The 25,315-nt window shown below is 46.1% G+C and overlaps 1 protein-coding gene and 1 long non-coding RNA gene across 10 annotated transcripts in view; one reads left to right on the forward strand and one right to left on the reverse strand.

Annotated features, from left to right (window-relative positions):
- Positions 1-15,355, forward strand: part of LOC104912924 (uncharacterized) — a 149,283-nt gene extending 133,928 nt beyond the window's left edge. For 5 of the 7 annotated variants that reach the window (XR_014886014.1, XR_014886015.1, XR_014886017.1 and 2 more), the window contains one exon: positions 3,811-4,169. The gene's annotated coding sequence lies outside the window, so the exon portion shown is untranslated. The other 2 variants (XR_014886016.1, XM_085234535.1) reach the window with 2 other exon arrangements.
- LOC109369756 (uncharacterized) overlaps positions 7,110-25,315 on the reverse strand; it is a 48,286-nt gene continuing 30,080 nt past the window's right edge. For all 3 annotated transcript variants that reach the window (XR_014886020.1, XR_014886021.1, XR_014886019.1), the window contains 6 exons: positions 21,479-21,690; positions 20,779-20,942; positions 17,318-17,479; positions 15,609-15,800; positions 11,596-11,701; positions 7,110-8,221 (listed from right to left, as the gene is read on the reverse strand). This is a non-coding gene — a long non-coding RNA (uncharacterized LOC109369756). The remainder of the gene's footprint in view (positions 8,222-11,595; positions 11,702-15,608; positions 15,801-17,317; positions 17,480-20,778; positions 20,943-21,478; positions 21,691-25,315) is intronic.

Genomic DNA, 25,315 nt, shown 5'->3' on the forward strand with positions numbered 1-25,315 from the left:
ACATCCTTCCTGTCCTCTGTTTCAGGAGTTGGAGAGCAGGAGTGTCCCCTGTTCTGCCATCCTCTGCCTGGGGGCAAAGCAGGGCTGAGGAGATACTGGTCAGCATTCAAGTTTTATACTGGCTTCATGCAGTTGTCACTTGTCCTGCTCAGCTGGGACAGGAGCCACAAACACGTCCATGCTCATTTCTACCCTGTTCAAGCTGGTGGTCTCCATCCCACAGTGCAGGGTCCACCTCGTTCCCCCGCAGGCTGCTGGGTTCAGTTAGCATCTCTGCGGTCTCTTTTCTCTTTGTCACATCCTTTACTTTCAGCTAAGTATCTACTTGCATGTAGGGCTCAAGGGGTCTTAGAATATGAGTGAAAGCAAAATGAACAAGAGAAGTTCCGTGAGGATGGGCAGGCCGGTGACCATGTTGTCTGTTGTTTGTAAATAGACAGCTTTTCTTGGCATTACTTCTAACTGCTGGGTTATGGTAGGGTTGTGCTCTTGAATTTCTAAATAGAAATAAGGTGAACAATACTACTTTTTCACCTGATGCTGTGCACCTGATGCAGATATCTGTGAAATTACCTCTGTGTTTTAGCATAAGACCAAATAAAGGTATGTGGTTTTGTACTTTTATACTCCATAGAAGTTTTTGTTTCTCTGCACCACTCAGGACTTGGCCAGTCCCTACGTTGCAGCTCACCTGTCCAACTTCAATCCTTGGTTAGCAACTTCATAGAGAGGATCTGAAGAAAAGCTCAGTGGAAAAAGTGCTCATTATCTCCATAAGAGATTTTGTCACAGTTGGATAATAAAATACAAAACTGGCCAGGATTCCCCCATTGTGATGTACCGGTGTTAGTGGTGAAAGAACCAGCCCCTCCAAGCTTTCAGTTGCACTCAGTAGTTAGGTGCTGCGTCATCCAGTACCGCATTGTATCAGTGGATCTAGAGATAACATATCCAGGTGTTTGTGTGTATCCCACAGAGCATCTCTGTAATGTAAGAGTTTGTCTTAGGAAAAAAAAAAGAAGCCAGTGGCCTTGTCAGATATTTCTGAGTGAATCACCATCATTTATGCTCATTGGAGAAGGTGACTGATCATTTTCTTCTCTGCAAATGCTCTAAATTCAGCCTGTGGTCTGAAGAAAACAGAGAATATTTTTTCATTCATTTGCATCAATGTGCTAATAGAGGTTTTGCAATCGGATTTTATCTGACAAGATGATTAATTGTACTGCTGCATGAGAGCAAGTGGAACTCAGGTCCATCTCCCATCACTGTGTTTGAATCTCCATGTAGTAAAAGCTTTTTTAGAATTTTTTAATCTTGGCTTTTGTCAAGCATGCAGTTTAGTCTTTAAACTAGATCTGTTGATTGAATTCCATTTATCAACCACTTTATTTTTATAAGAAAACTGAGATCAGCTTCACGGATGATAAGAGCCAGAGTCGTGTAAGGGACTAGAAGTGCGATAGCTGTTCTCCTACAGCCACAAGCATCCAGCTGGTATTATTTATGCACCATCGACAGTGGGACATGCTCAGACTTGAAGGACTGGTGCTGACCTTCCCTTGCTAATCATTTATACACTCCTTGTTTTGAGCGCTCCACCTTAAGGTTTCTCATGACTCACTTTCTCTCTGGAGTGAACAAATAAATCCTGAAGGACTCTACATGCTTCCAAGTGTGTAACCTGTCTCCTTGTACTGGTCCTGTTTTCAGCAACAAAAGCTCTCGAAGTAGCAGTGCTATTTATTAAGGTGTGACCTCAGAGCCGTAGGACTTTGAGAGCTGACAGGATGGTGGCTTCAGCTTGGCTTAGGCTTATCCTAAAATGTCAATCCATGGATTTTGTGGGTGCCGTAAGTGAGGAATAGAACTCCTCTGCATCTCTGGAGGCAGGAAAATTGGGCGTAGAATCATAGAATGGCTGGAGTTGGAAGCATGTATAGTTCTTTCTCCAAAAAGGGGAGCAGCGATTCATGTCATCTTCCTGAACTTCTGTAAGGCTTGAGACACAGCCCACATAACGTCCTTGTCTCCGTATTGGAGACAGGGGTTTGAATGGACTGTTTTGTGGAAAAGGAATTGACTGGATGGCCACATCTGGGGAGTTGTGGTCAGTGGCTCAGTGTCCAGGAGATCTATGATGAGTGATGTGCCTCAGGAGACACATAGCTGTTAGAGCAGGTCCAAAGGAGGGACACAGAAATGACAAGAGGGTTGGAGCCTTTTGCTTTCAGATATCCTTTAATTGAAGGGAATGGTAAATTGAGGCCTATTTCTGGATTGTTCAGGACAAAAGACTTGATAGTGGACACTCAAATGCTGAGGGTGCTGCTGATAATCCTAGTTGTTCTCTCTATATTGATGGGTCCACTTGGAAGGCAGGGTTGACATCCCCCCCTTACTTTGCACTGCTTCTGGAAGTGGTAAAACTGTTTTTTAGCAGCAAATGGTTGCAAATGCTTTGAATATACAAATAGTGTAGAAAGGTGAATATCACAAATAGTATGACTGTATTATGGAATACAGAAGTAATGAATGTCATTAATTAGACGTGCAGTTCATGAGCAGTGTTGAGCTTTGAGGAGCAGGCAAGGCTGAGAAGAGAGAGCAATGAGGGTACAAGAAAATACCACCTCGTCTTTGTCCCTTCCTTGTGTATCTCTTCCCTAAGAGGAGCTGCAGGGCAGTGGAGTGGGTGAAAAGGACATCCCAGCTGGAAGATCTGCTGAGAGCTTTGGAAAGCTCATCTGTGGGGTCAGGGCTGGCTTGGCCATGGAGTCAGAAGTGGAGGGGAGGAAGGAACATGCTTTGAATTATGTTCCAGATTGGGATAGGCTAGTGAGAATGAAGACATGTTAGAATGTCATTGTGAAGGAGAGAGGCTTGATCTGCTGTGCCATGTGTGCTGCTCCCCTCATGGTGCATGGGCACATCTGACAGGACAGAGCTTACCACAGCACTCACAGGGGAGTGATGTTAGGCGCTATGGGTTGGTCCAGCGTAACTCAAACTGCAGGGGTGTGATGCAGAGAAGGATGTGGTTCTTTTAATTCCTTCCCCTTGTCCCATTGTTTCCTTCCCAGGCGCACGCAAAATCCTCCTCTGCCTCTCCCTTCCAGCCCAGCTTTTCTCCTCTTTGGCTGTCCTTTTGTCCTTTCCCTCCTGTAGAGCCAAGCTCAACAGTGCATACCCACACCCAAAGAAAGGGACTTCTTTTGGCAATTTCTCTGTATCTGGGACCCATATGTCAAGCAAAACAATTGTAAATGGGCTTAGTTGGCATTCCTTTGGCACGGAATGGCAAAAAGCACGGGCAGGAGTGGGTTCTTTAGAAAAGCTTGGATTTTACAGCTGTGCCCATGAGTGGTGCTGGGGGACATTGTATGACCTCAGAGAGCCCGGTCCCACCACAGAGGTGCTGTGGGAGCCCAGCTCCTGACTCCTTCACTGCAGACAGGAGGTTGGGAAGGTCGGGCTGTGAGCAAGCAGGTGCCTCCTGTGCCTGGGACATGGAGGACATGACCTGCCCTGCCATTAGCTGTTAGAGTCATGCTCCCCCTGGCTTCAGAGGATGCGTTATGTCTGTGTGAAGCACCACACAAGGTCAGGGTTAGATTGCCTCACATCACCAAAACACAAATTCACGTATTTATCCTAAAGCGAGGCTGCTGCAACAGGACAAAATGGAATAATGTAACAGCTGGGAGCCAGGGTGTGCTGAAACTTCAGAGGAGAAATACCCGGCAGCCCTATGGGACAGCAATGGTGAACTCTACTGCCAGATTAATCAGGCTTTTTCTTTTGCCATAGTCACGATGTCAAAGCTTTTCTCTGCATGCTGAAGATGCCACGTCTGGCACTGGGAGTTGCAGTGCAGTGGAGCTACATCTTTTAATGGAAGTTCCCAGGCTGCGTGCCAGGACACTGCAAACAGACACATTTATGGTCTTTCAGGTACAAACATGAGTGATTTGTGATCAAGAGGAGGATGTGGTTCTTTCCACTCCTTTGCCCCATCCCCTTCTAAGCCATCCAAAGCACACATGGCTCTGCGATGCAACCTTCCCAGGGCTGGTAAACAGTATTCCTATTGTAAATTACTTCAGTATCTTCATGAAAAATTAGAACAATCCCCACAAGCACAGACTATTAAAATACTCTGTAAATTACTTGTTTGGCTTCACTGGAGTAACTCAACAAGTCCAGCAGCTGTAGGGCTTATCTCACATCTCTGCTGCTGAACCTGTGCTTTTTTGTCACTGACTCCAATGTATAACTTTGTTAACATTGAACAGCTTGTGAATTGGGAAAAATTCCTCTAGGAATTTGAAACGTATATTTCCTTAGTGATCCATAATAGACAGTACTCACAGAGAGGAGACCTGATGGTCAGTGCACATAGCATGCTGAAAAAGTGCATCTCTGCAGGCAGCTACAGGCAGCCCTGAGCTTGCTGTGCCCACGCTGTGCAATGTTTAGGCCACTGCTGGCCCCACGGCTGCGCTCTGCCATCAGAGCAGGAACCGCAGAGTGACGTCTTTCAGAAACCTCCTTGGGTTTGACAGTGAGGAACATGGCTGCTCTGTGGTCTTGTGGTGCATGTGACAGTATGACTGTTCGGATGTACAAAGCCAGCTGCCATCTGTGTTGCAATGTTAAGAAAGTTGAAGGCATATTATGTCCAGCAACAGCCCCAAGGTGCGCAGGAGCAGGTGTGCTGGATGCAGTGATCCATGACAAAGCAGCAGTTTATGGCCTCACACTGCTGCTTTCTGTCAACCCGCTCAGAGAGAAGTATTGGTGGCGTTGTTGATCTCGTGCTTCATGGCATTATTTCTCTGAGACCGTAAGCAGGGGATTGCTTGCCATCTCAGGCTGGGTATTGCCTGATGTTTTCCTTCTAACAATAATATAAAGCCTTTGTGCATCAGTGAGAGAGGGTGAGAGATGCAGGAACTTCTGCCTATGCAGTATTATTTATGGAGACCAGTGCTGGGCTATTTCTCCTCCTCCTTCACCTCCTCCACTCAAGGACATTCAGATGCTTTGTAGACAAAATGTGTGGGGAGCAGTAATATTTTTACTAGGCCAACTGATAAACAAACATATTTTGGGAGCCGTTCCCAGGGCCACGCAGCAGTTCTGCAAGATGGAGGAAGTCCTGGCACAGGACTCCTGGGCTTTACCAAAAGTCCAGAAACCACTGTTTCTCCCCTCGTGGCCAGTCCTGTCTCAGCAATATTTTGATTGCTCTCCTATAAAAACTTTTTTTTTCCCCCCCTCTGGGCTGTTAATGTTACCACACAGATATTTTCTATCAACCTACTCCAGAAAATTTAAGTTATTCTGAAAAGGGAATTAAGTAAGGAAGATTTACTGCAGTTTAAAAAAGCCAGCGCTTGCAAGACATGTCCCCCAAGGAACGCTCTGTGATCCAGAGGATCATTTCGCACCATTGCACTACCAGTACTTCATTGGTCAAAGCCTTTCTGTGTTTCTTCCTGGGATATTAACATGAATTTATTCATCAGTTAATACATCTAGCAAGATGAAACTTGTTTCCACAAGTGGTTTGATTGGAGTAGCATCAAGTTATTTAGTTTCCATTTTTAGTGGCATTTTTTGCAGCACTGATTATCAAGTAGTTATTGGTTTCATCCCCTCCTCAATAACCGGGGCAAAATTTGGAAGCATTTCACACCAATCTTAGCAGAACAAGAACAGGATGGTTTGTTCCCCATGTGGAATTTGTTCTACATTTGCTGCATTGCTGGGTGTCCTCACCTGGCTGTCTGTGCTGCTGTCTCCCTGCGTGTTGTAACCTAAAGGGGATTAGAGATGGCTGCAAGGTGACTCCAGCTTTACCATCTGAAGCTGAGTTAATGGAGGTAAATGGTAGATTTCTGATTCTGTCAACAGAAGGGCCACATGCCTTTATGACAGCTGGCACTTAATCACAAACCAAGGCACTTTCAGTCTGGTATTTATCTCTGGGCTCTGCAGAAAGAGCCATGGCTGTGCTGGGCAGGGGCTGCTTGGTGGTGCCAAGCCAAAGGAGAGCCCCCAGTCACCATCACCTGTGATCAGCTGTGAACACAGGTGGGACCAGGCTTGCTCCATGGGCCCGGCAGAGCGGAGTGAGCTTTGTGCAGGCGCACGCACATCAGATGCCCTTCCTGGCAGAGGTGGGTCCCTGTAACCTCAGGGGTGTCACAGGGCGAGATGAAGCTTTAGTGGCGCTTTAGAAATACGGGATTCAAGTTACCTGTTCTCCCAAGCTTACTGCCTGCCACAGATGGCCCCAACAGGCAGTCTCCTCCAGCACTGCCTTAGGTGCACAGAGCACTGACCTGGCTCCCATGTGGCACTGCCACTGTCACAGCATCCAGAGCTCTCCCATGCAGTGAGCAGCGCTCCTCTCCCACGCGTGCACTGAAGTCACAAAGCAAGGTGAGCCCACTGCCATGCCGAGGGACATTTTTGTGTCTCAGCCATCTGCTGAGGCAGCAGCTGCGCTACGTGCAAAGGAAGCTTTTCCCTGTTATAAGTTTCTTTCCCTTTCTGGATGTGCCACACAGGCACATCCCTGTCCTCTGTCCCCTTGGTGATGGACCTGCCTGGGGTGCTCTGAGCCAACCCCAAGCTTTCAGCCGCTGCCAAAGCCCTGGCAGCATCCCACGGAAGCAAGCATCACCTCACTGCCTGCCATGGCCACTGAGCGATGCCTGGCAAAGGTGACTCAGAAGTGGGGAGCTCTGCTAAGGCCCTGGCACATCCCTGCACTGAAACCCTGCCTACAGCCTCCTCCTGCCTCTGCCCAGCTCGCCCTTCCTGCCACCTTTCCCCCGGGGTCCTAACTCCCAACTTTGTTGCTCTATAAACATAATAACAATAATTATTCTCTCATTGGACACATAGCCATCTTCTTTGTTTGCAGGCTTAGATAAATATCATTCAAATCATGGAGTCTGATTCATGAGTCAGGATGATGGCAGTCCTCCAAAACCTCCTTGCCCATGGAGAGTGTGTTTGTGTGAGAGAGATAGAGAGTTTCACTGTACGAAGAGTAAGAAACTGGAAGCCATGTGAATTAAATACAAAGCAGATAATTATGTGTAATTCATTTACTGACTAATGATTGCACCTGGTACAGAAGTTTATGAATTCATTTCACTCTGCATTTGTTCTCAAAAACAATCTCTCTGCACAAGATAAAAACTAGGTCTGTGTTTACATTGGTGTTATTGTAAGATTCTGTCTCTCTGGTTCATTCCCCATTTTTTCTCACGATGTTTCACTTTTCTTAAGTTCACCTGGTGTCTCCTTGACAGTGACAACTGTGCAGGTAAGGGCTGAGTGCCACAGCAGAATGGAGCCTTTGCTTCTCTCCTGGAGGCTGTGTGGTGTGATTACACACAGGGCTTATCTCTCATCTACTGCAGCCAAACTTTGCCACCAAGGCTGTGCCTGCAGTGGGGAGCAACAGGTCATGGCCTCCCTCCCCCCTCTGCTGGGATGGCCGGCAACTTGCTGCTCTTTATGTGGTGTCACCCAGCTGCCCCTGCAGCCTGGCACCATCACCTCCTTCCATCTGAACAGCAGCAGGCGCTGTCAGCCTTCACCTGCTGTCACCTGGATTGAAGACAGGGTGAAAAATCTCATACCTAATCTATGGTGGCCAGCAGTGCCATCGGTGCTGATGTCACACTGAGGACTGCAGTCTGTGTGAGACTGCTTGCACTGTGAGTTTGGGAGCAGAGCTCTGAGCCAAGCTGGGCCCGAGGCTTTGCTGGGCGTGGGCAGCAGCAGGGACACTCCTGAGGTGATGCTCTTACCATGTGGTGGAAACAAAAGACCTTTTCCAGCTGTATCCCATGGACAGTCATAAGGTATCCAGCAAAGTCCCTTCACCCAGTCCATCAGCGTGTCAAAGGTGTCTCACCTTAATCATCCCTCACCCTGCAAATAAATCTACACGCTCAGTTCATTGCTCAGGTCCTCTGTGATGGCTGATGCTCAAAGCAAGAACTGCTGCTTCCTGCTGAGTGTGCCAGCACCATCACACAGCTGGGCTCTGTCCAGTAATCTATCCATTAACAGGGTCCAGGAGATGTAAGTGCACAGCATTCGTGCAAGTGGGAGAGGGCTACATCTGCAGGCACTGGCTGAGAGCAGATTTCTGCGGGATGTCCTTTAAGACCAACTCTGGGAAAGGAACCAACTGGAACGACATAAGGAAGAGGGAAGTTACTCAGCAGTTTGAATAGAGGCTGGTTAGTAAATCGTGACATGCTCACACTGAAAGAACATGCTGAGTTCACCTACATACGCTTTCCAGCATTATTTCCACTGAGCGTAATAGTGAAGCTGAGCTGGTAGCTGCCAACGAAACAGCTGTAGCAGCAGATCTAACCACCAATGCTGCACAAACACAGTGGGAGGTGTCTCCCTGCAGCCACCGCCAGCACTGCGTGGTGCCAGGAGAGCATCACTGCCGCCCAGCTCCTCCGCTCCCAGCGCAGCACTGCCCTACACCCTGCAGCCCTCCTGGGGAAGCGGCGAAAAGCAGTGGAGGTGCTGTTCTCTCCATCCGTGGCAGCCACGGGTAACGAAAGCATCAGCAATTAAAAAAAAAGTAACCCTACGCTCCAGTATTGGAGTGATTTGTCATTAGAAAAGCCAAAACCAGCTCATCTTGCTCACGAGTGCTCCCACTGACTAAAGCGGCAGTCAGCGTGTGCTTTGGTTTTGAACCCATGCAATCCTTTTCCGATGAAGACCTGACAAGCCAGGACAGATTGCAGTCCGTGAGATACTCGTGGAGTGATAGTACTTTACCTGTAGGTGGATCCTCATTTTAGATAGCGTGAAGCAGAGCCAGTGAGCTGATTCACTGCTGTACTCCAATTTTCACCGGAATAACACCACTGAATCATCGTCAAAGTTGAAATAACAAATGATAAAATGGGACCATTGTGTTTAAGTTTGCAGCATGTGTATGGAAATTACTAGTTTTCTTGCAGAACAATTACACTGCATGGATATTTTCTGTGTGCTGTTTCCCAAACGTATCACAAAGATGACAATATGACACTTAGGCAGCAGTTCTACGTGTCAAAAAAACACCACCAATTAAAGTCAAAAGTAACAACTAGTGGGAACAACCTCAACATACCTGATGTATTTTTTTCCTATTATTCAGAAGAAAAAGGAGGATGAGGTGAACTTCAACAGCTTCTGAAAAGACTCCATTTTGTGGTTCATGTATTTCTGCACACCAGCTAAAGCTTAGAAACTGCTAAGTTAAAAACATAGTCCTGGTTTCTCTTCTACTTATGAAAATACTTGCTGAACAATTGAAAAGAACTGCGTAACTATGATTTTTTTGCAAGTAATGCTCTTGAAAAGCAACTAAAGGCAACAGGCAAGCTTGCAATTAGTAGTTCTAATTATAAAGTGTATACAGAAAACAATATAGCATCATAAGTAAAGGCCAAGTTCAAATGATGCAATAGGAGTAGTAGAACACCATGTAACAATGGGCAAAGCATCCAGCGAGAGGAATACTTCTAAATGAGTTATAGCTTTGCTGTCAAAGCAACAACAACAAAAAAAGAAGAGAGAAAATAATAGCACAGCGCTATATATGTAACTTCTATGGTAATTCTTTCTTAGTGCCACACAATGCTCGTGCTTCTGTTGTAGCCCACAGTCATCCCTGGATGATGCGGCTACAGATTATTGGGGACTGAGGGAGGGGAAAGGGGGGGAAGCTCCCCTGTGTTCTTTGTTTATCCAGGAACCACCCTGTGCCTCGCTCCTATTTCCATCACTGACAGCAGCTATCAAATAATGCTGCCTGTGACACTGTATTTCCTACAGGCAAGCCACATTTCTGTCACATACAGGTTAATAGGTATTTGAAAACAGGAAAAACTTAAGTATGATGCAGGGGTCTTTGCTGCATAGTCTGCGGTGCGTGTGTGTGTGTGTGTGTGTGTGTGTGTGTGCGCCCCCTAAACTTCACCATCTGACAGCACTTCACGTACTGCATGGGAACTGCGATCCCTCAGCGTTAGGGAAGGCCCTCTGCTCTGCACCAGTGCTGCGCCGAAGAACTGCTCTCAGAATTAAGTCCTGGTGCAAGCAGAGAGGGAGAAGAGACATAATACCTTAGGGAAATGGTTTTATTTATTCTGCCTGGATGCATGTATTGCAGTCATCCATGTAGCATGATCCTCAATGCTGAAAACCATTTCATTATGGTCTATAAGTAAGAGCCTGATGTGGTTCAATTGTATCAATTATGCAACTCTTCTAAGTGGTGTAGTCAAGGGTAAATGCAGGCAAAGGGCACTCCCTTTGTACCTGCTTCTACTCTGGGCACTTCTAATATTTACCTGCTCCTCATATACCACAGACAGATGAATCTGCCCACTTCTATTTACCGCTGTATCACTGACTGCTCTTTGGTCAAGAGCTTTTCCTATGCACCGATGACACAATGAAATAGAAAATGGAAGTCAAGACACTGCTATGTGTTTGTCTGTTGTGCAAGATCTTAAGTGTGGCTGTAATTTTGAGCAAAGCATTGGTTTTAAACAATGTTTAAACTGACACTATTATTATGCAATATAATTAATTATAGCTAGGAGGGCATTTGAGGTTATTTGGCGCTACCTTTGTCCATTTCATAATTATACCAAGAGAATGACTAAGTTGTGCCTAGGCTAATTGTATCCATTTGGTTTTACCCCTACTCTCTGCCATCCTAAGTCACTTGCGTTCTGATGAGTTTTTTGGAGGAGTTTGGATGTGTTTGTGCCAAATACAATGTAGCCCAGGCTAGCTAGGCAGCCTCAGGTAATACTGCAATTGAAGCACTAACAATAGCAATAATAATTACTGCTAGACAAAGTGATAAGTACAAAACAAATGTCACTTTTTTCAGTCACTGTTACGGTTACCTATAGAAGATTTATCCTTATCTGCTCCTGCTCTGTGCATTCGAGGACATGTTTGTGTATCCAGAAGATAAAGCTTCATGGCATGATGTGATGTCTTCCAGATGTACTGGGAGCCCTGCAGACACCTCCAGAGAGCAGCTGAAGAGCAGCAGCAGATGGCTGCGGCAGCATGCAACGCACCAGCCCCATTGCTCTATGTATCATGGGGGTTCAGTGTTCAAGAGGTACACAGCGCAGCTCAGAAGCCTGGGCTGATGGCACTGGGTGCTGCAGCGCAGACACAGCACTGTGCAACCTCTATGCCCCAGGTCCTGCAGTTTGCTGCTGGTGTTAGGGCTGCGGTGAGGATGGCAGCTCACCCGGCCTCTGGAGCCAGGCTGGCTGCCCAACAGCCCAGCCACAAATGCTGTGCCATATTGGAGCTCAGCAGCTGCCCCGAGCTGGCAGGCTGCGCGCCAGCCAGACGAGCTGCCCAGAGGTAGCGGTGAGTAAGGCATCTCTTCTGCACGTTACTTGGCAGTGTCAGGATTAAAACCAAACAACCAACAAAAACAAAAACAAAAATAAAAATCCAACAGTGATAACAGTGACTCCCTCAGAAAGGAATCAGGTTAAGAAATGGTCTTACCTTAAGAAAAGGCTCACTGTGGCCTTCCAGAAGGGAGCTCACAAGCAGGAGGGGGATTGACATTTTACACGGTCTGACAGACAGGGCAAAGGAGAATGGTTTTAATCTAAAAGAGGGGAGATTTAGGTTAGATGTTAGGAAGAAAATCTTTACTCAGGTGTGGGGGGCAGAGTGGCAAGGCCAGACTCTTTTCAGTAGTGTGTGGAGACAGGACGAGGGGAAACGGCCAGAAACTGCAGCATAGGAAGCTCCACACAAATGTGCGCAAGAACTTCTTTACGGTGAGGGTGACGGAGCACTGGAACAGGCTGCCCAGGGAGGTTGTGGAGTCTCCTTCTCTGGAGATATTCAAGACCAGCCTGGACACCTACTTGTGTGACCTGGTGTAGGGAACCTGCTTTGGCAGGGGGTTGGACTTGATGATCTCTGGAGGACTTTCCAACCCCTATAACTCTGTGATTCTGTGGTGAGGCACTGGCACAGGCTGCCTGGAAAAGCTGTGCATATGCCATCACTGGAGGCATTCAAAGCCAAGCTGGATGGGGCCCTGGGCAGCCTGATCTGATGGGTGGCAGCTCTGCCCATGCCGAGTGGGTTGGAACTAGATGATCTTTAAGGTCTCCTACGACCTAAGCCATCCTATGATTCTGTGACTGGCAACAATGAAAGGCGACAGTCTTCAGCTGGTGGCTGGATACTGGATTGCACTTGTAAAATAGAACTGCCTGCAAGGGCTGAATACCATAATTAACAGGCATTTTTCAGAAATTATTGGTTAATGCCATGTAATAGAAATACTGCCAACTGTTGTTGATAAAACTTGGTTTGTTCCTTTGGTGGTAATGTGTAATGATTCAACAGTGCTTCAATGGGAAGATACCTTTGTCTGTTACATATCACTACATTAATTTTTACAATGGCTTACGTGGCAAATAATACAAATTCTGAAACTTAAATACAGCTTCAGAAAGTAACTAGAGTGCCAGCTGTGTCCTGAGCAATCGCAGTACTGGCAACACAAGGCCTTTTTAATCATATGGCATTAATGATCCAATCCCGCTCCCACAGCAAGCAGTGTGGCCTTTATCACCAATGCTGTTTAAACAGGATTAAGCTTAACAGGTTCTAGAACGGGTTCTAATGTAAGTTTCGCGTCCATCTGATACATTTCTCATGCAGGTTATACATGACCACCCAGAGCACTACTGCACATTTTTAGTAACAAAATCTATGAGGCATACTGGGGAATACAGGTTGTGCTGAGATAATGGGCTCTACTCATATGATGCAGCTGTCTTATCACCTAAGAACATTTTCACAATATTGCAATAGTGACTGAAAGGTTATTTCTCAAACCTTGTCTGTCACCCAGTAGGTACCAGCTGAAAAGTTTCTGTTTGATTGCTAAAGAGTAGAAAGCAATGAGCACACACTGGCAAATCTCAGATCAGGCATGATGTGGATGTTGCACACCTCAGACTAACGCCCACCTTCACTTCAGGGAAAGGAGAAACCAGACCTGCAGATACACTAATCGCTCCTGCTCTCAGAGTTCCCACTCACCTGTTTGGAAATGAACAGCAGAACCTTGCTGCTTTCTATTTACTGCACTGAGAGCCAGTGATCTGAGTACTTCCAGTCATCAATTACATGGCTATTACATTACAGCATTTTATGATGCAAAATCCTCCTAATGTACAAATTAAAAAAAATATATGTAGTGTGTGCTGACAGTGACAATTCTGATACAAGAAGGGGAGGTGAAGTCCAATTTCTGCTCAGCTGGGAGGAGCACAAAGGTGATGACACACCACTTAGTTCTGGGACAGCTTGGAGGTGTGGGTGTATGACCCGCCGAACCAGGGTCACTTCACCCAAAGGAGGGCAAGCAGCAGAACTGGGCTGTCACGCACAAGACTCAAACCAGACTGTGCCAGAGTCAAAATGAGAGCTCCCAAAGCCTGGTTTCTGCTGCACCCACTGCTGAGCAGAGACTGTGCATCCCATCAAGTGCAGGAGGTAATGTCCTTCAGCTGTTTCTAAGGAAAGCAGTTCAGAGCACACAGGCACAGACACTCAGCAATGCTGGTGGTGGACACATGCAGCATGGCTGAAGAAAGCTAAACAGGTTACATCAGAACCAAAGGGATTCGGGCAGCCCATCCCACTGGCTTTCAGTAGCACTGAACATGATGGGCCCTTCGACAAACCTGTGGATCCCAGCCTGCCATGTGACACTGCTAAGTGACTCTTGTCAGTAGAGCGTAGCAACTTGACTTATTCCCTTTCACAGAGCACGCTCTGGCCTGGGTACTGCCCAGGGGAGAAGCAGAGCCTCACAATCGGAAAGCAGGCACCAAAAGACACACGTGGGGCTGGAAGCTGCACAGTCCCAGCACTCAGGTCAGAAATAAAGCTGCTTTTATAGCAAGGATTTTAGTATATGGTCTGGCTGTTGCTGACCTTGTCTGAGAACCTCCTCAGCAGCAGCGTGCCCATTGCAGGCCGGTATCAGACGACACTGCTATTACAATGCCTATAGAGATAGGGAAGCTCCTATGTTAACAAATAATACTGAGTGAATTGATTCCTCCTACCTGCATTGCAGTTGCTGTTCTATTCCCTCCACTAAACTGGGCTTTAGGAGACAGTTTATTCCCTTTTCCAGACTCCACACATCATTGCAGCTGCAGTACTGTTGTAGACCAGCTAGAAAAAGTGCAGTTGTGAATTCACCTTCTCTTTTGAAATCTTACTCCATCCACCCACACCTCTTTCTTCTTTGCTAACTCCAGTCATCCATCCCCAGGACCTACACCCACTCTGATCCCAACTCACTGATGAACATACATGGCAACAGACCTTGCTAAATAGATTGCAGCTCCTGTTCCATAGCTGTGTTTATAGGATCATTTGGATACTAAATCTAATACATAAATGAGAACCCTCTGGTTGAGTAAGGTCTCTGGATTTAGCGTTCGCTTCATGAAACAGGCTACTCAGCACAGCAGCTCTGGCTGCCCCAGGACACAGGGCTCAGCCAAATGGAAGCCTGACCCCAAAGAGTTCACGCGGGTTCTGATGCTGTTTGGGAACTTCTCCCCATAGTGACAGGAGACTCAGCACCTGAGTGAGGAGACACTTGAACCATTCAGAGGACTCCACCCAACAGAGGCCCCATCAGCCAAGCTGCAAAAGGTGCCCTAGAGTCCCACACCTCTGTCCCAGGGACAGCCCTACATCCTGGGGACTGGGACCCTATGAGCTTGGGCTCGCTTCAGTTAAGTCTTCCCACTTTATAGCAACAATGTCCTGAAAAGATGGGGGATGCGGAACAGAATACTCAGCATAGCACATTGATGCACAAAACGTTTCAAAAGGTCAAGACAGGGAGAAGTGGACTAACTCTGGTATTTTAACAGCTTGGCTTTGATGCCATAAATTAAAATGAAGTAAGCTGGATGTTTTATTTTGTGTGTGTGTGGTAAATTGTACAGTTAGAGTCTGAATAAACCTCTTTTGTCAATTTTACTACCTTTCTGATATAAAAATAAATAAACTTAAACAAAGAAGAAGTGGAGACCTGCCAAGCCAGCCTACTTTGGTAAGAACTGCACTGACAAGGGAGCAATTGTGTCTTAAATCTCAGGGGCTGAAATGATCAGCTTTTGGGGGCTGGCAAAGCCCTTCTGGAAGGAGCTGTTCTGTATGCAGTAGGAGCTACAGTAAAAGAAAAAAGAAAAAAGAAAAAAAAAAAAAAGACACTGTTCTGAAAGAACATCATTAAAATTTTTGCTACCAGAACTGCTTCCCTTGATGGGAAGGCTGCATGTAAATAGCTGCTGTGAAATATACCAGGGTAACAGCACCTAGGAGCATTTTAATGATGATATAAAATTCACAAGTAAATGATATAATGTACTAAGTAACTTACTAGGCTGAATATAAAACAAAGGTACCAAGAGTGATGGTTTTACTCTGCAGTGAATCTCAGCAATGAGTTCTAGACTTACCAGTCCAATGCCAAACATGGGAACTTCCAGTAGGCAGCAACACGTAATTACCGCTGGGTGGAGGTGAATCAACCACTTTCCGTCACGAAGCCAATGAGGGACCCTCAGACAATCTGCCAAAGGTGGGTGGGTGAATGAGTGTTACTTTCTTGCTAGGCTCCCATCAGGGCACCACACCTTGTGATATTATCTCTGTAATAAGCAAACAACTTTAAATGATATTGTGTCACTGCAAATGAAGCAGGAGGGTGACCCAGCAAGTCAGATTTCATTAGCGCATGAGGGACTGCACTCCAGCATGCAGGTACACACACACTTACCTTCAGACCTTCAAACCTCAGCCTGCCATGCAGACCAATATAAACCTTACCAAACATGCCTGAGACTGTCTCCTTCAGAGATGCACATGGACTTGCACATGCACAGCAGGCTTATCACTACACCAATGTCCTATTTGCTTTTCTGTGTGTCACTGTTGAAAGTTTTCTAATACGCTAGGTAAGAAGATTGCAAATGAGGCAGAAATTCAGCTGCTCAATCACATTAATATGGGTACAGTAAAAGATGACAGGATTACGTATATTTTGTCTAATTAGCAAGCCATGTGCAGTGCTGCCTGCCCAAATGTTCATGCACTCAGGCTCGTTGCCTCCCACCACTGCACCTTCCTGCCTCTTTCCTCAATTGCAATTCCCTGCTCTAGTTCCAGTCACAGGGACATATCTGACCTGCCCAAAATTTTCAAGTTGTGAACACACCACTGACTCCTGCCAGCCCTCCACTGTTCTGACTAGCATTACCAGGAGTTTTCCATGCAAAAGGAGTGATTCAGAAGACTTCAAAAGGTGTCGCGTTGGCTGGGAGCAAGTGCTGTTATCTGTCGCAAGGAGAGAGCTTCAAGCCACCCAAGGGCATACCAGATTGGTTCACAAGGGCCTGAAGTACAATAGCTAGATAAATATGATGATAGAAAGTAAGAAGGAAAATGGCTGGAAAGTCACCAGGTCGAACTGTGGGGCCAGAGCAGGAAAAAGGCTTTGCCAGAGTCATACCTAGTGAAACTCAACCGTCTTCTGTGAATTCAACCTGCTATAGGCCATTGTGCTAATGTGTATTTTGGCAAGTGCCTGACCCTTCCTGTTGACTGAAATACTCATGCTCTCTAGAAATGATCAGGCCTGCACCCAACTCTCCAAACAGCTAACCTTACCCCTTCTTTCTTATTTCTTCCTCTTTCAAAACCAGTCAAATCCCTGTTGGGTGCCAGGATCAGACAATACCATACTCTACCACCTGTTGATTTGGTTCCTCCTTGTTTCCTGTTTCTTCCGTTTAGAACTGCCTTATGGTAACACAAAAGCCATAGCAACAACAGTAGGATGGTCACTCTTGGTGGCCAGGTTAGGAAGAAACGGACTCCCAACAGAGGAGTAGTAGGCGTGTCCTGCTTAGGTTGCTTCTGAATTTGACCTGCTCAGCCGCTCCCTACCAAAAATTCCCTCAACCAGCACATCAAGCTCATGCTGTAGGTGTCACAAACTCCACACATGTAATCAACTGGCTTATTCTGAAAGAGATTAGCCTAAGCATTAGCAAAAACTAAGGTATCAGTACATTTTTTATCTGGGAATATTACCAAGCAAATCCATTTGGAAGTCATTTCCAAATGCGACTCAGAACAGGCAGGATTTATTAAGGTCAAACTGTACCTGGCCAACATGGCTGTCTTTTGTGCTGAAACGACGTGCTGGATGAACAAGTTAGGGATGCTGTGGATGTCTCTTACTTTGGTTTTAGCATAGCCTGTAACATTGTCTCCTGTCCAAAACAAACTGGGGTGGTACAGACTTGATGGATAGTCCACAGCAAGCCTGGAAAAAGCACATGAAGCTCAAAAGGCAATAATGGTCAACAACTACACTTTTAATTAACTGGCATTAAGAAATGGCATTCTTCAAGGGACAACACTAGAGCCTGTCTTCACTAGCATCCTGGATGAAAGGGTGCAACACATGCTCTGCATGTTTGCACATGACATTGCGTTCAGGGTGTAGATCATTCTGCTGGAGGACAGGACAGCTATTCACATGTTCTTCACCAGACTAACCTGACAAATCTCCTCAAATATATCAAAGAGAAAGACAAAATCTACACGCGATACAGAATTAATCTGTGCAACAGCAGAGGATGGGAGTTGAGTGGTTAGCAAGGAGCTTCACTGAAAAAAGCACCTGGGGTCCCAGTGGACAAAATGCTCATCATGAGTCAGCTGGGAGCTGTGCAGTGGTGATGGCCAATTGCACCCTCGCTGCACAGGAGATAACGGAACCAGATGCTCATCAGCAGTGCACAGTACAAGGGCAATGACCGCAAGCTGAAGCAGGAGAAATTCCATTGAATATAACTGGAGAAATGTTTCAAAATGAAAGCTGGCATGAAATGGAATGGGTGCCCAAAGAGGTCTGTAAAATCTCCACCCATGGAAACTTCCAACATTTAACAACAAAGCCCTAAGTAGCCTAGGCTCGTGCTGAAGTTAGCCCTGCTTGAGGAGGTTGGCTGCAGCCCTCCAGATGCTCTTTCCAACGAAAATTATTTGATTATTTTTTAATTTTTTTTTTTTTAAACAGTTGTTGATCCAGGAGACCTGGCTGGAGTTAGTTAGATCCCTCGAAAAGAATGAAGCTGTTATCTCCACAGCATCACCTGCCAGTTATTATTTATTTGTTATATGAATGAATTCAGTGCATACATCACAAGTCCAGACAGTCAAGAGACTTCAGTTCTGAGATTTTATCTTTGAAGATCAAAGAACTAAACTTTCTCTCTCTGAGTAAAAAAAGAGGTCTGTCTTTAATGTCAAAACCTCCTCACTTCAGAGGCAGCATGAGAAAGACTATTTCTGGGCTTTACTTTGGATTTATGCAGCTCTCATACATCCTTGTGGTGGCAACTGGACATGTTGTGAGACCTTCTAATAAAACAATTGTTTAGGCCTGAAATGTTGTAGAAGGAGTGTATAACATATGGCCTCCAAATGCAACACAACTTCAGTATCTGCATCTTACCATATATACACGCACATTTATATGCAGCAATGCAGGCTGCCAAAGGCTCAAAAAATCTGCTAGCTACCATGAGAAACCGTTTCTGCGAAGACCCAGCATCACACTGCAAATGTGGGGTGTGGATCCACAAAGCTGTGCCTTCCAGCAGCATGGGTTGCAGTGCCAGGTGTGCCAGCACACCAGGAGAAGCTAAGGACAGAGAACTCCCCAAAAGACACTGGTGTGCAAGGGTATTTTTACCTCCCAGGCTCGGCAGAGACACAGGTCATCACAGTGAGTCACAGCCCCAGATGTCCCTTGAAAAACCGCAGCTGACCCAGGGACTTGTTGTCAGAACCACAATGAATGCCCAGGAAAAGCAACAGATTTAGCCCTAATCTCTGCACCAGTTAGTCTGTGATACCAAACAAAACCCGGACCAAAAAGCAAAAAATAAATAAATAAAAGTAAAAACCCATATGTATTTGAAAGCATGTCCAGAAACAAACAAGCAAAACCTCTTATCTAAACAAATTATAGTTGGATCTTGGGTGAGACCATGTTTAGGAAAGTTTAGCCAAGAAGTTTGCTTGGAGATACCTCTCCAGCCTTAGCATAACACAACCAGCCTGGACAAGCGCTACTAGAAAACACTTCATTAAAATGCTGTTGTGGTATTCATTTATAGGTAGCAATTTATATCACACCCATCATACACACCAATCTGGCAGCTATGATTGTCAAATCAGACTGCTTCTTCCACAATACCCCCTGCCCCCAGCCTACCTCTCACTGCCCACACTCTTAGCAAAACAACTGCTTCCCACCTGACACGGCCATCCCTCTGAATAAGCCTTTGTTTGAACTTATTGAGCCCTATGTGTTCCAAACACAGGTGGGCATCAAAGATGCAACAGTCTCAAGAGCCCACATCTATGGTGCTCTGCAGCTAGGTATTCTTGGGTACAACCAGTACTGCTGCAGAGCTCTCCCCAGGAGACAGCTGGCAGCTACATTCTGCATCTGCTGGAGAATCCAAGTGGCTTTGGACATCAAGGGCAATACCAGAGAAGCTTCTCTGTGTGTTGTGGATGCTGGTGGAAAAGCCAGTGTGATAAAACACCTTACAAGAAAGCACTGGGTGTGTCTTCAGTGGGGAGAAGGGAAAAAAAAAAAAAAAAAAAAAAAAAACGGAAGAAAAAAAACTTGCAAAAAAAGAGGTTAGATGAGGTAGCTGGGACTGCCAGGGGCAATCTGAAATCAGTTTACATTAGAGCAGGTTGCTCTTGATTTTGCTACAGCAGTTGTCACGCTTGGTAAGAATAACAAGCTATTCATATGGCAGCCACCATTGTGCAGCTCAGCACATGCAGCCTAGTGGAAAGAAATCCAAGCAAATGCAGTGACTAGGATAGGACATTAAAAAAAATGGTTATGTAAATAAGTTTCTACTTCAGAAATCTGTGAGAACAATTGTTTCCCTGTAAGAGGGCTTCATCATTGGAGCACATGAGTCTTTATCCTAGATCTGCACTTTGAAATGCCTACATATACAGCCTGCTGCAGCTCCCAGACTCTTCCCACTGTCTGTTCCTTTCAATCGCCAGCTTTTTTTTTTTAATACTCCCAACTTCTTCAGCTATCTAGAGTTCCACCTTCATGCATGCCCAGAACTGCCCCAGTCTTGACAGGGCCAAGCAGCTCAGCCCATTTCACACCTAACTCTGATCAGGATCCAGAAACTGGGCGTTGCTTTGCCTGAACCCCCTGAGGGCTTTGATTGGGGATTATATGTTACCCGGTGACTGTTCCACGTAAAATGCATAAACAGTCCTGGGAGCAGAGTCCAGACTCTCAAACTCCCATGTGAATGCTCAAACCAGTAGGAAAGGCAGCCACGCTCCCTCGCATGCACTTGCTTTGTGGCCCAGTGATTCAACAGCACATTGCTGAGTGCAGGCAAGCAGTTCCCTGCTGCGTCGTCTGGATGCTCTGCAAGAGATGGAAGGTGGGAACAACGACCCCAAGGACAACAGCAACCCAGTTTGTCACTTTCTGGCTGCCAGCAATTGATGTTTCAGATTAAATACGTTTGCTGTGACAGAAAGGTTGTCTGTACTCACCTTCCAGAGGAGCTGTTGAGCTGGTTGTCTGCAGACTTAAAAACTTTAAGTTTTCCTATTAGTCTCTCTGGTCCCAGCTGACAATTTTGGACGTTGTGCAAAAGCATCAGGCTTGCCTTGGGCACATGGTATGGACTGCTGGCTCTGAAGCTGGCAGGTGGGCACTACAAATCAAAAAGCACAGAGCTTAATAATGAGACATCAGAGCACTCCTGGGTATAACTTCAAAAGTTTGTATCTGCAAATGGTTACACCAGGAAGTTACTCAGCCTGGGCACTGAGGTCTTGAAGCAACAAATGAGAAGGTTGGTGAGGTAGCAGGTGGTAAGGCACAAACACCATTGAGAAAATCTATACTGCTGCTATTGCTTCAGAAACAAAGTCCCACTTCCCCCAGCACTGCACTAACTCCCTCCTGGGTAAGGCTCTCTCCCTGACACACTTTGGTGCATTTCTCTTAATTTAGGAGGAGGAAAAAAGCTTGGCTTCTTCCAAAAAACAAAGAACCTGTATTCAGGTAATTATTAAATAGCAAAATGCTGTGTCCATTTGCATTGCTCAATTTTTCAAGAACTATTTACTGTAAAAATGCACAAATGATAACATTTCTTTGAAGAAACATCACATAAGGCACAAAAAAATGCCTGGAAAACACCCTATCTTGCACAGAAAGCAAAAGCTGCTTTTAAGTTTCACTTACTGCAGCAACTGCTTCACAGCCAGTTTCCCCATTTGCTTCAATGCTCAGAAAGTTCCTTTGGAAACCACTCAGCACACACACATGAAACACAGGGAAGAGCCAAGTCACTTCTAGCAATTGCTCTCAGGTACCAGCATAAAGAACAGAGCTGTTCACATTGTTCCCAGGCCATGATCTGGGGGCAACACCTTCTTCTGGTATCACAGAAGAACCTGGAAAGAAAGAGACAGCTTTGAAAACTCTTCTCAACTGTGTAATTTGGTCCAAACTAATCCACTGGGTTTCCACCACCACTCGCCTTTGGATTGCCACTGCATTCCCTATCCCGGGCAACACGAGAAACTCCAGCTAAAAGCAGAAACAGCTGCCAGTCATGCTGTATGACCACTGCTCTAACAATCTCATGTCCTCCACAGCTTGGCACGAGGCAGAGATGTTTTCCCTGCTGGGTCTGGCCCCAGGACCACCATTAGCTACAGAGCCTATGGGTGCTGCAGGGCATGCACAGCGTGCTGACAGTTGTCACAAAGGTTGGTGGTTATTTTTACTGTGCCGCATGTGTCTACCGGTCAAAATACAAGTGTCAAGAGGACTGCAGACAATGAGCACTTTCAGCATTTCATCTCTAAGACAGCATGAAATACTAAAGTGACCTGGGGCTAAGCACCTGAACACCTCTAAATGAATGCAGATACGGCAGCTTTTAGGCCTGTGTTAGGACAGAACGGGTTACAGGAGCTGCATGGAAGAAGGCTGGCCAGTGAATGAAGGGTGCTCCCCTATCAGAGGTGCAGCAAAGCCCAAGGCTTATGGGAGAACAGAAGAATTGTGTCTGAGGCTGATGACTGCCAGGCATGTGAAGCGCTGAGGTGCATGCTGAGGAAGCATGTCAATGTGCTAATTCCTGATGGGGAAGGCTGCAAGGTCCAGCAGCACCAATGCAGCACTCTGATCCACAGCACTGTCTGCAGGGCACTAAACATGCTATTCTATGGAAATCACTAATGGCTTCAGGAGAAAATTAACAGATGGTCATGGGGGAAATCTCCCAAGGGCTTTTTTTCCCCCTTCTCAGTGATAATAGACTACTCACCATTTTCTGAAACCACCTGCACAATTTCCCAGGCATCATGGCTGGCTGCAGGTTGTGACTGTAGTGCTGTTTGCAGCACTAAGCTTGCTTCTCATTATGCACCTCTCATGTGTCCATGAAAGACTGCATAATCCAGAAATTCACCATCATGATATCATCCAGACTGATGTGGGTTGGTAACTAATGCTCAGGATTAGGTTCAGGGAATACTTAAGGTTTTCTAGCTAATCACATTACTTCAGGTACCAGATACACCAGCTTTCCCATTGATATTAGGGGAAGAAGCAAATCCTTACTGGTCTTTGGAGGAATAGTGCAGTGTATCACTGTTGCTAATGACTCCTGAAACTCACTAAAACAGAAACAACAGATGTTACCCCAAACAAAGAGCAGCAGAGGAAACAGCAACACATCCAGGGACAGGCACAGAAAGCTCCACCACCCTGGGAGTATAATTCTGTGGGAAGGTGGGGATGGGCAACAAATACGTATCTCATGAGTAATGAACACGTGTATTTTCATGTGGCATCGCCATTCTGCAAGGGCTGCCAGTTAGTAATGCTGCTGCTCTCCCTGCCAGGACATGTGACATACGGCATGGCCACATGTTCTTCCAGAGCAGTGCGGCAGCACGAGATCTAGGACTTCTTGCCACCTTCCTGATAGCCTTGCTTTAGCTAGAAGGTATTTGCTCAGATTCTCAGCTCAACCAGACTTCATAGAAGTAGGTATTAATTCCATTATAATCCCTGCTGCCCACACCAGGTGTTCTGGAATGAACATCCTCAGCACATCAGATCAATTAAAGAATCTCTGTGAACTGTACTGCTTGCCAACCATCCAGCTGCAGCCAGTCACACAGGTACAGACACACAGGGCAGCACCAACCCTGCCAGCTTCCCCAGGCAACGTGTTCTCTCCCCTTCTTCCTTCCCCTTTTCTCAGTATCTCAGAACAGTTGGGCAAACAGAAGGGGCATCCAAAATACCCCTTTCCTGGCAGCCGACAGCCACTGACCCTGTTTCCTGATGCATGTGAACACTCAAGTTGCAGAAATACTCTTTCCATCCCACTACAAAGACCCTACAATCTCCCAAATGTTCTTCCCTGTATGCTCCTCATCTTCCTCACTTCCACAGCTGCTACACAGCCTCAGTCTTCTGCTCACTGCCAGACAGTGAATGACTGCAGAAAGCCCCTCCTCACTACTCTTCTGCCACTGCCTCCCGTGGGGCAGGCCCAGGCGCTGAAGACGACTTTGGTATGGCTCTGGTATCTGACAGATGCTGAGCTCACAGCCAGATGTGACCTGCTCTGTAGAGAAAGTCCTCCTTCACCAAGCTCGTTCCCTCCCACCTCGGTTAACAGGCATTTGGAACCGGGCTGTTGATTTGTTAAAGGATCATTGCCTCCTGAAATCACATTTCAGGAAGCCAGAAATTGCAGTTTGCAATCTGCATGGTTCCTGTTTCCAAAGGTGACCTCATGCGTATGTGCACTTGTGTGTGCACCCCAGCTACCTTCCTTCAAGAAATACCTGTGCATGTGGCAAAGCCCCTCACAAACCTGTGCTGTGGGTGTGTGGTGACAGTGCCACGCTGCCTGGGTGCTGGTAGTGCCTGTGCTTGCAGTGTGCACATCATAAGCTCTATTTCAGGGAATAGCCATGTGACATCTAACGTGCCTCCGGCTGGTGCAGCTGAAGGACATGAACATTAAGAGTTACAAATGAGAATCTGTGGTTAGCTGGCAGCTGGCACAAGTGTTGCTTTTTTTTTGATAAGCACTTTAAGTGTCTCATGAATAGGAAAACCTTTTCTAATGAATCCTGCCTCTGCTCAGTAGTGAACCACAAAGGACAGAATCCAGCCCTTTTCCAAAATACTACTTGGTCCAACTGTTGCTTGGACAACAACCATCTTTTTTGGCAAGAGTCCATGACAAGGCAGAGGTTGCAATGCACACATGCTCAGTCCCTTGGAAAGATACTCTCAGACACCCATGTCTGAATTTTAACTGTTGACTATGGGCCAGGCTTTGAGATGACATAGGTGGTTTTGTAGGTTACATCAGTACCTTTGCAGGGTGCAGTAAGCAGGCCAGCTACCACCACAGCTCTGGACTGGCATACTTCCACAGGGAAGATGCACAGGTCTGACTGAGTCTACGGGAGAATTTCCCGGGAGACAAATAATGCTCTGTCTAGTATTTCATCCTTTGCTCAGTTTCAGAGACAAGCACTGGCAAAATATGGAAGGTTCTTTTGCTACTGCTGCTGTGGATCCCCAGCTGCAAATCCTCTGCACAGATGTTGAAAATAATCTGTGAGAACATGGATTATTTCTAAACTGGCATTTTCGTCTAGAATTGCGTTGGATATAATGGTGATGGAAGGACATCTAAGCTAGGCTGATTTGTTACAGTAAAGCTGTGTTGTACTTCAGATTACTTATTAACAAACAGCAAATGGGCCTCTGCCTTGACCTTTTTCATTTGAGCAAATATACTCTTCCTGCCCCCTGTAAACAGCAGGTACTGGTAATTCAGTCACGTACCCTTCACATTACCAAAGTTAGCTTTCTTCATCTGCCGCAAGGAGTTCAAACTGAATTCTGCCAAGCTCACTGAGGTTATTAGCAGCATTATTAGCCTTAATAATACCAGCAGTAATAATAATTCTCTGGATCACCATAGACTTGAGAACGTCTAAGTAGTTCAAAAATATTAATTAGAAAAACTCAATA

This window comes from Meleagris gallopavo, chromosome 13 (genome assembly GCF_905368555.1).
Source record: "Meleagris gallopavo chromosome 13, MGAL_WU_HG_1.1, whole genome shotgun sequence".
In the NCBI taxonomy this organism is placed as follows: Eukaryota; Metazoa; Chordata; class Aves; order Galliformes; family Phasianidae; genus Meleagris; species Meleagris gallopavo.